The sequence below is a fragment of the Microcaecilia unicolor genome, chromosome 7, assembly GCF_901765095.1.
Source record: "Microcaecilia unicolor chromosome 7, aMicUni1.1, whole genome shotgun sequence".
NCBI classification, from domain to species: domain Eukaryota; kingdom Metazoa; phylum Chordata; class Amphibia; order Gymnophiona; family Siphonopidae; genus Microcaecilia; species Microcaecilia unicolor.
The window spans coordinates 166,247,566-166,263,433 of record NC_044037.1 but is presented as its reverse complement, the minus strand read 5'-3'; the positions used below and the strand labels follow the sequence as shown (position 1 = coordinate 166,263,433).

General features: G+C 40.2%; 1 protein-coding gene across 2 annotated transcripts in view; it reads left to right on the top strand.

Moving 5' to 3' along the window:
- PARD3B (par-3 family cell polarity regulator beta) overlaps nucleotides 1-15,868 on the top strand; it is a 2,175,158-nt gene that overhangs the window by 1,997,238 nt on the left and 162,052 nt on the right. The gene's annotated exons all lie outside the window — the stretch shown is intronic.

Sequence of the window (15,868 nt, the reverse complement as noted above, 5' to 3'; positions counted from 1 at the left end):
CCGAGGCAATTATTTCCATATGAATCAATGAGCAGGAGAACGCATGGGTCGCCCTTTGTTTTCGCAAAATTAGCAGCGAGGTCATGTGGGCACGCCGACGAAATCCGAGACACATTTTTCGCAGAAAAAATCGACGAAAACCGAAACCGATGATAACCGAAGTCAACGAAAACCGAGGTATTACTGTACCTCCATATGGATATCAGGCCTTTTCAATGAAAAGTTGGCTTTGGAATGAGGGGATCATACATTGCGGGAGAAAAGAGGCAGATGCAGGAGTAATTTAAGAAAATCTTTCTTTACAGAAGGGGTAGTGGATACATAGAACAGCCTCAAATTGGACATGGTGGGGATAAGGACAGTGTCAGAATTCAAGAAAGTATGGACAAGCATCAAGGAACTCTGAGAGAGAAGAAGAGTGTCTAGAGACTGGGTTTGTTGTCAGATGCATAAATTGGATAGGCCGTATGCTGTTTTTCTGCCATCATGTTCTCTATTTCTGTGGAGATCCCTGCTTCCCAGTCATAGCAGAACATTAGAAATTACAGAGACAATATTCAGACCCAGCTACTGCATAAAGATAAGCTGATGACTAATCTTTATGCTTGATTAAACAGTTGAACTGTTCTGTATTTACCTTGTGTCTTTTTTAGTAGTAGGTCAAAGGAAGTTACAGTCCGGTATTGTATGTGTTTTTTGTTTTCCTGTCCTCAGAGGGGTTTCAATCTTAGTTTGTACCTGAGGCAGTGAAGGGTTAAGTTAGTTGTCCAAAGCCAGAAATGAGCCTATGTGAGATTTGAGCCTTTGGTTCTCAGCTCACTGCTCGGACCATTTGACTACTCATCTGCTCCTTATCTGTTTTTGATAGGACTATCTAGATAAATTTTGGCCATAGTCTCCTATTCTTAGTTGGGCAGGCATTGTGTTATCCTTCCAAAAGAAAAGCACTTGTATGCTTAGCGCCTGCTGCTGACCAAATAAGTACTTTTGAATATCAACCCCTACATATATAACTACATTTTAAACTGCAAACACTTGTATTAGTTGAGTTTGACTTTGTTTTGGTTGTCTGTTTTAACTATATTGTTTGTGATCGAGTTTTTCTTAATATCCAATTATTTGAATATACACAGTCTTATCAATATTCAAAAGGACTTATCCATGTAACTTCCAAAGTTATATGGTGAAGTCCTTTGCATTAAAATTTTTGTCTCTGTGAATGCTTAACTTTTGACTGTATAATTCAATATGAGGGTAATGTTATAACAGGTTGCCTGTGTGTGAAGGACATGTAGACACACAGATGCAAACCCACAGACATTGTGACTGTAAAGGAGCTGTGGGCATTTATGTTCTTGATGCTATGCATAAAGTAGAGTTTATTTTATTATTTTTATTTTATTTGTCGCATTTGTATCCCACATTTTCCCACCTATTTGTAGGCTCAATGTGGCTTACATAGTACCGGAGAGTCCTTTGCAGGCTCCGGTGTGAACAAATACAGGGTGGTGATGTGGTAAGATCAAGTTCATGTGGTACAGCCACATTAGGGAATCGGAGAACGGAAGAGTTGTGTAATGCCCATTACGTGTTTTAGTTTGGTTGTGTTGCAGAGATTAGGCATTTAAGTTGGATCGGTATGCCTTTTTAAACAGGTTGGTTTTTAGTGATTTCCGGAATTTTAGGTGGTCGTATGTCGTTTTCAAGGCTTTTGGTAATGCGTTCCACAGTTGTGTGCTTATGTAGGAAAAACTAGATGCGTAAGTTGTTTTGTATTTAAGTCCTTTTCAGCTTGGGTAGTTCAGATTTAGATAAGATCGTGTTGATTCGGATGTATTTCTAATTGGTAAGTCGATCAAGTCTGTCATGTAACTCGCGGCTTCTCCGTAGATGATTTTGTGAACCAGGGTGCAGATTTTGAAGGCGATGCATTCTTTGATTGGGAGCCAGTGTAGTTTTTCGCGGAGGGGTTTTGCACTTTCAAATCACGTTTTACCAAATATAAGCCTAGCTGCCGTGTTTTGAGCAGTCTGAAGTTTCTTTAAGGTTTGTTCTTTACATCCCGCATAAATTCCATTGCAGTAATCTAAGTGGCTTAGTACCATTGATTGTATCAGGTTGCAAAATGTTTCCCTCGGGAAGAATTGCTTCATGCATTTGAGTTTCCACATTGAGTGGAACATTTTCTTTGTTGTGGATGCCACTTGGCTCTCTAGTGTTAAGTTACGGTCCATTGTAACGCCAATGATTTTCAAGCTGCCTGAGATAGGAAGGGTATGATCTGGGGTGTTGATACTTGTGGGGATGTCCGCGCAGTGTTGGGATGAGAGGATGAGACAATGAGTTTTTTCTTTATTGAGTATTAGTTGAAATGCATTTGCCCATGAATCCATGATGTTCAGGCCAAGCTTGATTTCGTTGGTGATTTCTGTCAGTTTGGTTTTGTAAGGAATGTATATTGTGACATCGTCTGCATATATGAAAGGGTTAAGGCCATGGTTGGATAAGGACTTCGCAAGTGGGGTTATCATTAAGTTGAATAGGATTGGTGATAGTGGTGATCTTTGCGGAACTCCACAGTCTGCTTTCCACGGTAACGATATGTTTGAATTTGATTTTACTTGATATGTTCTTGTGGTTAGGAAGCCCTTGATCCAGTTAAGTATGTTTCCACCAATCCCAAACTTACCTAGTAATCTTATTAATATATTATGGTTTACCATGTCGAATGCACTAGACATGTCGAATTGGAGGAGAAGGATGTTTTTGCCTGTTGCTATTTCCTGCTTGAATTTGGCTAGAAGAGTGAATAATACTGTTTCCATGCTGTGGAGGGGGCGAAAGCCTGACTGTGATTCATGTAATATTGCGAATTTGTTTATGTAATATGTAAGTTGTTTGGTTTCCATGGTTTCCATCAGTTTGACCACCAACGGGATAGATGCTACTGGACGGTAGTTAGTGATTTTGTTTGTTTTTTTCTTAGTATCTTTTAGTATTGGGGTGAGTAGGATATTGCCATTTTCCTTAGGGAAGAGGCCTTGCTGAAGCATGTAATTTAGGTGGGATGTGAGGTCTGCTATGAAGCAGTCAGGGGCAGATTTCATTAGGTAGCTGGGACAGGTGTCTAGTTTACAGTGAGTGTTGGAAAACCTAATCGCCTGGGTAACTGTTTCGACAGTAAGGAGGGCGAAGTTTAACCATGTCCGATCTGCTGGGTATTCTCCAATGGTTGGATCCAATTCATTAAGGAAGTTTTCAATGTCGGTGTTGTTCTGAGGTGGCATGTTGCGTAGATTTATAATTTTTTCATTGAAGTACTTCGCAAGTTTATCTGCAGATGGGATGTCTCTTTTCGTGGTAGTGACCAAGTTGGTGTCTAGGAGTTTGTTCACGAGTTGGTATAATTTCTTCATGTCTTTGTAATCTGTCCCTATTTTGGTTTTATAGTATGATCTTTTGGCCTGTCTTATTGCGTATTTGTATTTTCTTTGTATTTGTTTACATGTGTTGCGTGTATGTTCATCTTTTATTTTATTCCATGTTCGTTCGAGTTTTCTGGTTTGTGTTTTTAACTTTTTCTGTCCATCGATTGAACATGGTGTCGTTATGCTTGCGTGGGGTTCTTGTTCGTAAGGGCGCAATTTCATCTAGTATGCTTTTGCATCTTTTGTCCCATTCTATGAGGTAGTATATGGAGTCTGTTTGTGTTGCCCATTCGTTATTGTATATTAGTTGCCAGAATGTTTTCGTGTCTACTTGACCTCTTGTGCAGTAGGATATGTGTTCTAGTATTTGTTGTATACCCTTCTTCCGCCAATATAGGGATAAGTTTAGTTTGTAGTGTGGTCGGTCCAGGGTGTCTCTGTCCATTTCGTATTTGTTATTGTTAGGTTCTGGTCTGTTGAGAGTTTGTGTGAGATGAGATCAAGTGTGTGTCCTTTGACGTGGGTTGCTTGCATTTGTGGCCATTTGAGATTGCATAAACGGAGAAATTCCTTACATTCTCATGCGTTGATAGAGTTTACTCATAAAAAATCCTTTATATATTATACTACTTATCACTTCTGTAGTGCTACAAGGCATACACAGTGCTGTACACCATACATGAAAATACAGTCCCTGCTCAAAGAGCTTACAATCTAAATAGGACAGACAGAACAACTAAGAGGTAAGGGAATTAAAGAGATGGGGATAAGGCAAGTGAGTAGTGGTTAGGAGTCAAAAGCAGCGTTAAAGAGGTGGGCTTTTAGCCTGGATTTGAAAATGGCCAAAGACGGGGCTAGACGTACAGGCTCGGGAAGTCTATTCCAGGCGTGAGGTGCAGCGAGATAAAGGAACGGAGTCTGGAATTAGCAGTAGAGGAGAAGGGGACAGACAAGAGAGATTTATCCACAGAACGGAGTACCCAAGGGGCGGTGTAGGGAGAGACAAGAGTGGAGAGGTACTCTTTCACTCACCTTTGAGGGCATTCTCTCTTTGATTCCTCTGTAATTAATTGTTGTTGTTCAGGTGTGTCCCACAGCTAAGTAAAACTTGCCACATCATATTCCAGTTGTTTATATCGGTCACAGCAGGGTTCAAGTCCAATTTTATTTCCAGTCTCTGCCTCACATTGCACTCACTATTTAGGGTTTCACTTTCATCTGCTGATTCCCATCTTGACACAGACAGTACTAGAAACCTTGGAATAGATCTCATTAATTTCCGATCTGACGAAGAAGGGCAACCTTCGAAAGCTAATCAAGAAATGTATTAAGTTATGTCCAATAAAAAAGGTATCATCTTATTTTCTTTTCCATGTTTTATTTTGTTTGATTTCTATTGATAACCTTTAAGAGTGGACTAACACGGCTACCACACCTCTCTACTTGTATGGTTGCTAAAAGCCAAAATCATCCTGATTTACAACCTAGTCCAGCAATACAAACTAGATATCTTCTGCCCTTGCTGAAATCCAGATTAAAGAAGAAAACATCTTTACTACTGCACTCCGCCTGGCCTCCTAATTCCCCCTTTCCAATAATGTAGTTCCTCTTTTCTTGGACTCCTGCTTCTCCTGAACTTGATTTTGATGCATATAAACCGCTTAAACATATCTTGATTATATACGGTATAGCCAGAGAATAAAATTTTAAATTCTGATTTTCAGTCTTAAAACACTTGTCTTAGTCCAACCTCATCAAATCTATTTTAACTCCTTATACACTGAGTAGATCTTCACATTCCTCGCAAGCTAGTCTGCTTGTTCTCTTTCCCTTGATGATACAGTTTGAGTCTGCTTGCCGCACAGCATTTTGCTATCAGGTACCACTATTATGGAATTCTATGCCCTTATAAACTTTGCAATATTTAGTTTTTAGATATATCTGTTTTGAAAACGTGGTTCCTTTTATATATGACTCAGGTGTCACTAAATCTTTTGCACTAAAGGTAAAGATCTTTTTTTCATGCTTTTGAAGGCATGGAACTGCCCTGTAAACAGAATAAGGGGATAAAGACCTAGGATTATTGTAGCTCAGTACCTAATTGGAATGTGTGTAGAAGAGAAGTTAATTGGGTTCCTTAAATTAATTTAGGCCCCAATTTTGGAGGAGAGATGTAATTTCTCTGCCTCTTGATAGCACCCAGCGGGCCATAGCTTTTTGGGTTGAACTCTGAGGAATCACACAAATCTTAGGGCAATAATAAAAGGAGGGCACTCCCAGGAGAGGAGGTTCTTCTAAATCTTAAATTCCTGCCACCCAATAAGCTGATTGAGCTTGGACTGGGGAAGAGAGTTTCAGATCATGTGAGGGATTAAACCTTCATAACCGCAGAAATAAAGTGATAAGGAACAGTCAGGAACAACTCTAAGCCATAAGTACCAGAGAGAGTCCTGACTGGAGGGAAGGTCATAGGAAGAAAGGGGAGTATTCTAAGGGAGCTACCTATGAGCATCCTGAGTAGGAACCTATGGGAAGGCAAGATGGAGTGATGTTATGGAACCTTTTATTTAACAGGCTATTGAGTAAACTGTAAATATGTTCTGAAGTGTCTTCCAAAAAATAGTGTACCAAGTTGAGTTGCTCTGAAATTAATTGGTAAAGTTGGATTTTCAGTATACTTTGAATGCTGTGGTTTTTTTAAAATTCCTAATTGGTCATAACTTTTCAGAGATGGAGCCTGTTAAGGGACTGTTTGGAGTAGACTGGTTGGAGAAAGTATGCTTTGCTTTGGGGTATATGACCTTGGAGAAGAGTCTTCTTCCCCTTCCCTGTGCCTTCATAGAAAGAATTGTTCTATAGAAGGGAGGGGGCATGGCAAGATGGCACCTTGAGCTACTGGTGGCGCTTATCGGAGCTCAGTGTTTTCTGGTGATTTTCTTCCTTTGATGTGTTCTTTTGACAAATACCCCATACTGAACATAAGGGGATGGTGAAGGGCTTACCGCCGCTGGCCCGAACCTCTTCCCCAATCAGATGCTGGGCCAGTATGCCACCAGACCTCTGCAGATGGAAACTAGGGAAGCTTGCCCTGCTGTAAGCCCAGATGGAGGAGCACCAGGCTTTTTGGGTACCAGACCTGATGAAATGCCAGTAGAGAAGGTGATCCAGTGGCCTGTTCAGGTAGCAGTAGCTCCCATGACAGTTACACTGGATGTCATTTGGAAGGCAATTCAGGATTTGACCCTAACTGTAACTAAATCTGCACAGGACGCTTCTCTCCTAGTAAGTAATGTGTATTTGATGTCTCAGTCTTTTGAAAGAAGTAAGCAGGAAGTTGATCTTCAGCTCAGTCAGGTACAAGAAGATGTTAATAAATTAAAAGGATCAGTGGATATTATTGTGAAAGTTAAAATTTTGATTCACAAAAGAATTGAGCAATTTGGTAATCATAATAGGAGACTTAATCTTTGTGTTTTGAACTTTCCCAGGGCTATGGGTATAACTCTCATTGATTTCTTTAAGAAATACCTTATTGAGAATTTAAGATTTTTCTTCATCTGCTATTTCTCCGATTAATAGGGTATACTATCTCCTGGTTTCCACTCAGTTAACTGGGGGTGTGCCCACGGGAGCTGGAGTTACAAACTCAAGCACAGGATGGTGGTAATGGAATACAAAATTTGATCGTTTTACTTGAAGATTCTTTATCAGAAATATCTGTCTCATTAGTATTTGAAGAAGACCTCAATTCAATCATGAGACTTAATTTTAGAAATCCACAAGTACTTTTTGTGGTCAGAAAGTTTGGATTTATCCGGAAGTCAAGAAAACAACACAAGATAGGAGAACATTTTTCCTGGCTTTTAGAGAAGAGACGTGGTCTATCGGGGTGTCCTTTTTGTTAGCATACCCATGCAAATGTTTAGTTAGGTATATGGGGGTCAAATATGTATTTTTTGTTCCAGATCAACTGAAAGCCTTTATTGATATCAAGATCTCCAGTGGAGTTGATACTATGGCTAGTTAAGGGTACATTATATGCAGGGGTTTATATCAGGTTAGGACCTTTTCTTGTGTAAATTTGTTACTTTAATTTGTGATCTCCTTGTTGTTTCAACACCCCACTCTTATTTTGAGGTCTAAGGAAGAGGTGGAGGGCAGAGTTTCTTCTTATGTATTGCATTTTACTTTTGATGTTTTTCGTTTCTCTATGTTGCTGGTGCAAGTGTTGATTTGTAATGTATTTGCAAATTCTATAAATAAATACATAATAATAATAAAAAAATTGTTCTGTAGCCTCATGAATCTGCCTCTACTATAGGAGGTGTCATTGAGGACTTGGCTACATGGAAGTCTTTAGAATGATATAACATTTTTTACACCTTCAACTGTTCATTATTCTGCTTAGGCCTCCTTGTCTCCGTGGGTACAGATCCTGAAAATGGCTACCCTCCCATATCCCATCTTACCTCATTATCTAAAGTAAATTAATTATAATCTTTCTTTTTGTGTGAAGTCTAACTTTGTCTGTTGAAATGGCCTGTTTATGTCCATTTAATTTACCCTATTGTAAATCTCTTTGATGTGTACGAGAAAGTTGGTGTAGCAAACTATATATATATATATATATATAGTAAACATACATAATTACATTAGATGAATTGCATTTTAGGAGGGTGTGTTTGACAATGAGGAAGCTATGAGACAATGCATAATGATTTTTTTTGTTAAATATAAGTAAGAAGAAATCAGGATAAAATACATATAGATGAGTAAATTTGTAATCTTCAGAAAAGCTGATTCCTGGCAAGTTTTCTTTCTGTCTGCTGTGGCATATTTTTATCATCTTTATCACTATTTTTCCATCACTGCTGTGGAATCTGTCAGCAACATTGGTGTAGAAAGAAGATAACACTGAGGAAATCTGCACTGCTGGCATTCTAGCAAGACTTATTGCACTATAAATCTATACAGCAAGCAAGTTCTCTGTGTTAAAATATGATACTGTAGTGGCTGCTGCCACTGAATTACCTCTCACTGATACTGGTGGACTTTGGTCCTGGGGAACTGAGGAACTGAGTTTGATTCCCGGCACAGGCAGCTCCTTGTGACTCTGGGCAAGTCACTTAACCCTCCATTGCCCGCCGCATAGAGCCTGCCATGAGTGGGAACGCGCGGGGTACAAATGTAACAAAAATAAAATAAATACCCACTCTACTGCCCATAAACTCATATTATTCCTCATTGCATCCCACCTCCTTCCCCAAGTGCAGTGCCTTTTGACACCTATTATAACTTCTTCCTCTTCTTGACTGCAGCCAACAAAAGTGACTCAAATCTGTGCTTTGTTTACTGAGAGACACATGGCACTATCAGTACTTGGGTTACTTACGTTGGGTGCCATGCCACCTACACTAAGCACAGTGACAGTAGTTTGGCAAGGGTGAAGGTGTGTGCCAGAAGAGGGAGGCAATGGCACACAACAAATGAAATAGAAGTTGACAACAAACCATCAACAGAACATCTGGGAGAGAATAGAGGGGAAGGATGATAGTTGGGGAGCACAGTTGCATATTTCCTGAAAAACAAATTTGATGTCTATCTGGCAGATTTTTACTAACAAGCCAGCTTTTTTTTTTTTTTTTACTGGCAAACCATTTACATAACAGGACAATATTGTGTAAAAGGGAGCCATTTTTCTTTTAGTCTCTCTCCAGTTGGTGTAGTGGGTCAGACTGCTTCTTCTCTTTGGTGCAGGCAGTTGCTCCTTTCCACTCTGTCTTTCTCTCTGAGAGATGTGGTGAGATGGGAAAAGCCACATCTTTTCAGGTCCCTTTTTACAGTAGGTCTTTATTTCCAGGTGTTGCAATGGCTCTCTCACTGGAATGCACTCAGTCAAGCAGCTGTTATTTCTGTCACTCTTTCTGCCTGGTTAATGAGAGGAGTCAGCCAGTTTCTTTACAACTTCTCTTTAGCTAAATTGCTCATGCTTTTTCACTGGCAGCTTGGTGGATCAATTACTTCTCTTTGGCTGGTTAATCAAATTGGGCAGGGTGTCTAGATCTAGCTGGTTGGGCCTTTAGGCCTGGCTGACTCAGGCTAAGCTAGCTGCACTGTTTCTCTTTCTCTATCCAGGTGGTGTGGGCATTGGTAAACAATCAGATTCTTTCCTGCAGTGTGGTCTCTTTTGAAACTAAAAGGCATGGCTCTTTGCTGTGCACCAGTGAAAATGCAGGATCCTTAAGAGATGTGTGGTCCAATTGCAGGCTGCACTTTTCAGCTTTAAAAGGGAATGTACTGCCAGAACTGAAGAGAAGCAACTTACTTTGCGGATAGGTCCACTTTGGTCCATTTTTACAAAGCATGGCTAACCCTATTGGGGAGAGAGGTTGAAATGAAGGGGGAAAAGTGAGGTGATACTGAGCAAGGCACATTTGAAAGGGAGAGAAATCAGTAGGAGACTGGCTATAAGTACATAAGTATTGCCACACTGGGGCAGACCAAAGGACCATCAAGCCCAGCATCTTGTTTCCAATAGTGGTTGGATTAAAAAATAGATAAACGAGAGGAAAAACTAGAAGAAAATTATGGAAAGTTAAAAAAAAAAAATCAAGACTTTTCATCCAAAACTAAAGGAGTCTACTTTCCAGGACATGCACTGCACACATCTAAAGTGTATCAATACTGTACACAGATTTTTTTTTTTTTTTAAGATGACATCAGAGTCCTCATTCCTGCTTCTGTTCCCACTCTCATGTCCTGGAAAATTGTTGTGGATGGGATACAAAAAAAAAAGAAAATCATAAGATGGTTCCTTATGGGATATATTTTGTGAGAATCAGTAGCTGTAACATTTAGGGGCCCTTTTACCAAGCTGCGGTAGGCTACCGCAGGTTTGGTGTGCGTGATTTGACCCTACCGCGGGAGCCCAGCGGTAGTCATGACTCCTACCATGTGGCACTTCTGGTGCCAAAAAATTATTTTTCATTTTTTTGCGCTAGGGAGCTTACCCAGTGGTAATAGGTCAGTGCCACATGCTGCCAGGTTAGTGCAGGAGCCCTTACCACCTCCTAAATAGGAGGCTGTAAGGACCCCCCCCCCCAGAAATGGGCACAACGGCAAGTGTTATTATTATTATTTGTTGCATTTGTATCCCACATTTTCCCACCTATTTGCAGGCTCAATGTGACTTACATTGTTCCATAATGGCAATCGCCATTTCCGGAATGAGAAATATAAAGTGGTATTGCATTAAAGTTCATAAGTGACAGAGTAAGTTATGCAGTCAAGTATAAGTGTTAACTCAGCAGCGCCATTTCCATTTTTCTTTAAAAAAAAGTCCTTTTACTGGCAGCGGTAAAAGGAGGCCTCAGCACATGGCAAACCTGCACGCTGATGCTACCGCAGGGGTCATTTTACCTCTGGTTGGTAAAAGGACCCCTAAAAAATATGCTGTAGAAGAGAAAAGTGAAACATGAAAACTGGCTCTTTGATCTAAAAATAATTGCATTTTACTAAGGAAAAGCTGCTTCACTAAGAATAATATTTTTTAACTACCTTGACAAAAAAAGTCCTTAAAGTTCATTTGTAAGTCCTGTGCTCCATATGCAGTGTATGCCGTTTTTAAAGTCACACATAAAAAACTCCTTCATTTACATGATTTTATGTACACATGTAAGGGCCTAAAAGAGCAGTAGAATAGCATACACAGCTCAAAGCATATCATCAGTTCCAATGTGAATGCACTAATAAGTTCAAGTGAAGATATAACGCAAAAATTTAAGCATTATATATATGTCGATACCATTCATAGTCAGCAAAGATGGTCCCTTTTTGACCATTGAACACATACCATTTAGAATATCAAATCATCAAAAAACACTGAGGGCCCTGTTTACTAAGCCGCGCTATGGGCACGCAAACAATAGAGACACCCATTATATTCCTATGGGTGTCTGTAGAGTTAGCGTGCGCTAGTTTTTAGCATGCAATAAAAAGTTTGCGTGCCTACAGCGCATCTTAGTAAACAGGGCCCTTAGCTCTTTGTATTATACTGGAGTCTGTATCACATTGTACACTCAGCAACACTTTGGACCCGACCTGGCACCAAGTTTCGCTGCCTGTATCAGGGTTCCAGTGTAATGAATCACTTCATAATGAACTGCTGCTCACTTAGTGATCCCACTCTATTCATCACTTCGCTGCACCTCCACAGCGGATTTGCTATTCTAAAATAGGCTTTGAAGTCAAGCAATTTGAGTAACACATTGATCTTGTTCCCATGCTCAGCACCAGAAGACCAGATTCTTTCAGAGCTTTCTGGCTTTGACTGCCTGTAATGTATGTAGTAGTTCTGGGGTTACTGTCTCCTGTAGCTCTCCTCAATTCTGTTTGTCTTTCAAGTCTATAAAATACATTCATCATCAGCTCCTGCAGCCTTCCAGAAATCTCTGAGAGAACCTATCCCTTCAGCATTAAGGCCAGTATCATATCCCTTATGTGTGACTGCTGAACTACTGTCTTAAGACAGTAATTGTTTCACAAAAGTAACTAAGATGTAATATGTTGGGAGTTAGGACTTTATGTTCAAGAATCATGTTGGAGGAGTGAACATCTCTACCTGGATATTTCCATTCCTCCTCCCTCCTCCTTCCCACCTCCTCCGAATCCCATTATTAATCATCTTACTTTCCATCTGTCATTCATTTTTCTCCATAATATCACCCTTCCTCATTCATTCCCTCTATCCTCCTTTTTTTTTTTAATCTCTCAGTCCACTCCTGAACAATTTCTTTTGTATCTTTCAGTTTTCTGCCCTTTATGTCCTTCTGCTGCCACGGGCTGATTCTTTACTCTTTGTTTGATGTGGGGACAAACAGGAAGTTTTTAATTTATTATCCTACCCACAGTCATCTGGAAGCCAGGAGAGTAAGAAACAACCATTCTGCCTGTAGACTGCAACACTACTTGAGGCATTTATTTATTTATTTCATGAACTTGGTATACTATATTGAGCAAGCACACATAGCAAAGTGGTAGAACAGCTCCGTGTTGGAGCAGAAAGAAAATGCAAGATATGGGACAAAAGAAGAGGGGGTATAGCTGGGAAAAGCAAAAGATAAGAGATTAAGAGAGTGTGTCAACTCTTCATGAAACCCATCCTTTTACAAGTTCACTGCCATTACATCTGATCTAGTTTAGGAGATATTTTCAACAAAGACTGCTTGGAAAAGCCAAGTTTAATTTCTTAAAGCTGTGAAAAGTTGTTTCAGCACAGATAGGAGGGAAAGAGTTCAAAGGTATGGTCTAAAATAACAAAAAGTTGTGTCCCTGTATACATCTAAACAAATATGTGAGGAAGGCAGAAAGGAAATCAAGTGGAGCAAAGGAGACAAGCAGTTGTATAGGGAAGTATAAGATTTGATTAATGCATGGGGGAGCTTAGCATTCAAGCTCGAAATATGAGTATAAGGTTCTAGTTTTTGATACAAGCAGTCACAGGTAAGAAATGTTCCCAAAACAATAATGACATAAACATTCTCAGTGGTCACAAACTGTTTCTGGCACATACTTTATAAAATCATATTTTCCTTCCGTTTCTCCCTGCAGGTAGAGACTGTCATCTTTCTCTCATATTTGCTCTCACCTTTTCTTCTCCTCTACCAGGGAGGGAAGAAAGGCCATCAACCTGTTTTTGCCTTCTACCATCTTTCCTATTCCTTTGCAAAGGAACAACAGATCTTACAATAAGTAGTGATAAATTATAAATGTCTTTATTAACAAAAACAAACACCTGATATGGCCATGTTCTGTTTAAAAAAAACAAACAAACCAGCAGCATCAAGGATGTATCTATATATAAAAAGCAGATGTGTGTGTGTGTTTGTTTCCTTGTCCATGACCGAACTCCTATGTCCCCCGAAGAGCTGCAGCTACCAAACTTAGCATGCAGACTCTACCCGCCGTTGTTGAGTTTATTGTGTAGTTTTAAGTGATTCAATTCACGGGGGGGCTCTCAGGTGAGGGGGAGCAATACCTCCATCCATTAAATGGATAAGCTGCAGGTCAGAAAGTTATTTTCTTGCTGTTGCTAAACGACAAACTGCTTGGGTGAAGGCTCAGCGACTGATGTCCCTCTCATATTCTCTAATACCCTTTTCCCTAACAGTGTCAATACAAGGGTGGTTCAGAGACTGGTGGGAAAAGGGAGAGAGAAAGTATTGGGGTCAGGTTGGGAAGTGTGTGCATGAATTCACTTCCCCACCCCCACCCCCCCAATGGGAATGCTCCCCGAAAAGGGCAGGAAACTGAATTTCAATATGCCTTTGAAAAGAAGGCTGTGTTTTGACAGGAAAATGGTGGAAGCCAAACGGCAGGCACTTGCCAGACTGAAAGAAACAACTAATCAAGAAAATCAAAGTAAACAAATTGATCAGAAAAGAAGAGTTAGTGCTAGTTAGGGATCCAGTCTCCACATTTTTTGATTTAAGGTAGTATTAAACTCAATGTCAGTCACCCTTTCTCACACACCTCTCAGTAAAACACCCCAGTCACACTCGTCCATTCTCACACACACCCACTCACATTCAGCCATTCTCTCACACCCCCACTCACACTCATCCATTCTAATATAGCACTCAGCAAAACACCGCAGTCACATTCACCCATTCTCGCATATCCCTCGGCAAAACAATCCCAATCACACACCCTAGAATAGCACACTCCCACTGACACCCGTTCTCACACACTCCAGAGTAGCCCACCTCCACACACATTCATCCCTCAGAATACCTATACAGTGTTATTACACACAAATAAACCTTGCTTTTCTCAGTTACAAAGTACTAATGTATCGCTTAGCAATGCCAGCGGGGACAGTTAGCTATAAAATACAAAGAAAAACATTTTTGTGTTTTGTTTTCCTTTGTATTTTATTTTATTTTTATTTATTTAGATTTTGCTCACACCTTTTTCAGTAGTAGCTCAAGATGAGTTACATTCAGGTACTCTGGATATTTCTCTGTCCCAGGAGGGCTCACAATCTAAGTTTGTACCTGAGGCAATGGAGGGTTAAGTGACTTGCCCAAGATCACAAGGAGCAACAGTGGGATTTGAACTGGCCATCTCTGGATTGCAAGACTGGTGCTCTAACCACTAGGCCACTCCGATTCAGGGTTGTAGAGGTTTTGTTTGTTTGTTTGTTTTTTGTTTATTTTACAAAATATGGCCATGTTATTTGTTTCTTTTTGATAATAGAGATATTTTTAATTTATCACATGACAACTTCTTATTTTAAGATCCTTTCTTCATTTGCCTTGGTTTGCTGTGGATTGTGCTTCTGCTCCCTTTTACTGCCCTTTTATTCTCCCTTGTCTCTGCTTCCCTTTTACTGTCTCTCTCTTCCCTTCTTTTCTTTCTTTGTTTTATCTCCTCTTCATATTTCATTTCTTTCTTCCCTTTCCATTATGGTCTTTCTCTTTATATCAAGAGTTCTTAACCTAGGTCCGTGAATTTAGATAGGAAAAAAATTATGACTTTATTTTCACTGACCTCTAACAGAAATGTGACTTTTCATTCAATGAATGTGGTCAACAAAATAAGTAAGTGGCCAAAGATCTTTCATTAGTCATCTTCGCCCCTTCTGAGCACACTGCCTAATCTTCATCCCTCACTGCCTTCTCATTGCCCTTTTTCAACATGGTAATGCTGCTCAGCTTCTGCCTCCTCTTTCTACCCAGTTCCTGCGGGCTGCTGCTTTCCTCCCTACCTTGTTCTTCCTTCCCTCTCCATTCTCCTCATTGCTCTCTCCTCCCCCCTCTGTGATGTAACAGCAGCCAGAGCTAATAGAACTGTGGGAACTGAGGAAGTGCTTTTCTGTCTGTGGTTCCTGCTCTCATCTCCCACAGCCCCATTGGTTTTGTGTACTCAGCAGCAGTACAAAAACACCAAGACAAGGAGGTAGCAGTAACCTCAGACAGAGAGGCACTTCTGCTCTCTCCCTCCAGACATCTGTCACAGTTCTGCTGGTGCAGTTCCAATATTTTTACAAGTTATATTGCTAGGAACTCTCTCTGGAGCAGAATATCAAACTGAGACTCAGGTCAAATCAAAAGAGTTTCTTGCTATGAAATCAGAAAAAGGAGTAGAGTGCAGAAGAACCAAAGTGACTGAGAGCTTGGGCCCTGCAAACAAGCCAGTTTTCCTTCTTTAAGTATGTCTCCTTTCTTTGTTCATGCTTCAAAACTCCATTAAAATTTCAAGCGGAGCTATAAAATGCCCTGTGGCATTGTGTCCTCTATAACACTGTCTTGGCTCCTCTTTCTTCTCAGGCTGCTGAATAAGGTATTTCAATGGAGGTAACTTATTTTTTTCTTTAACCAGAAACTTTGGATATACTCTGCTACAATGGCAGACTTGGCTCCTTTCCCAGAATATTTATC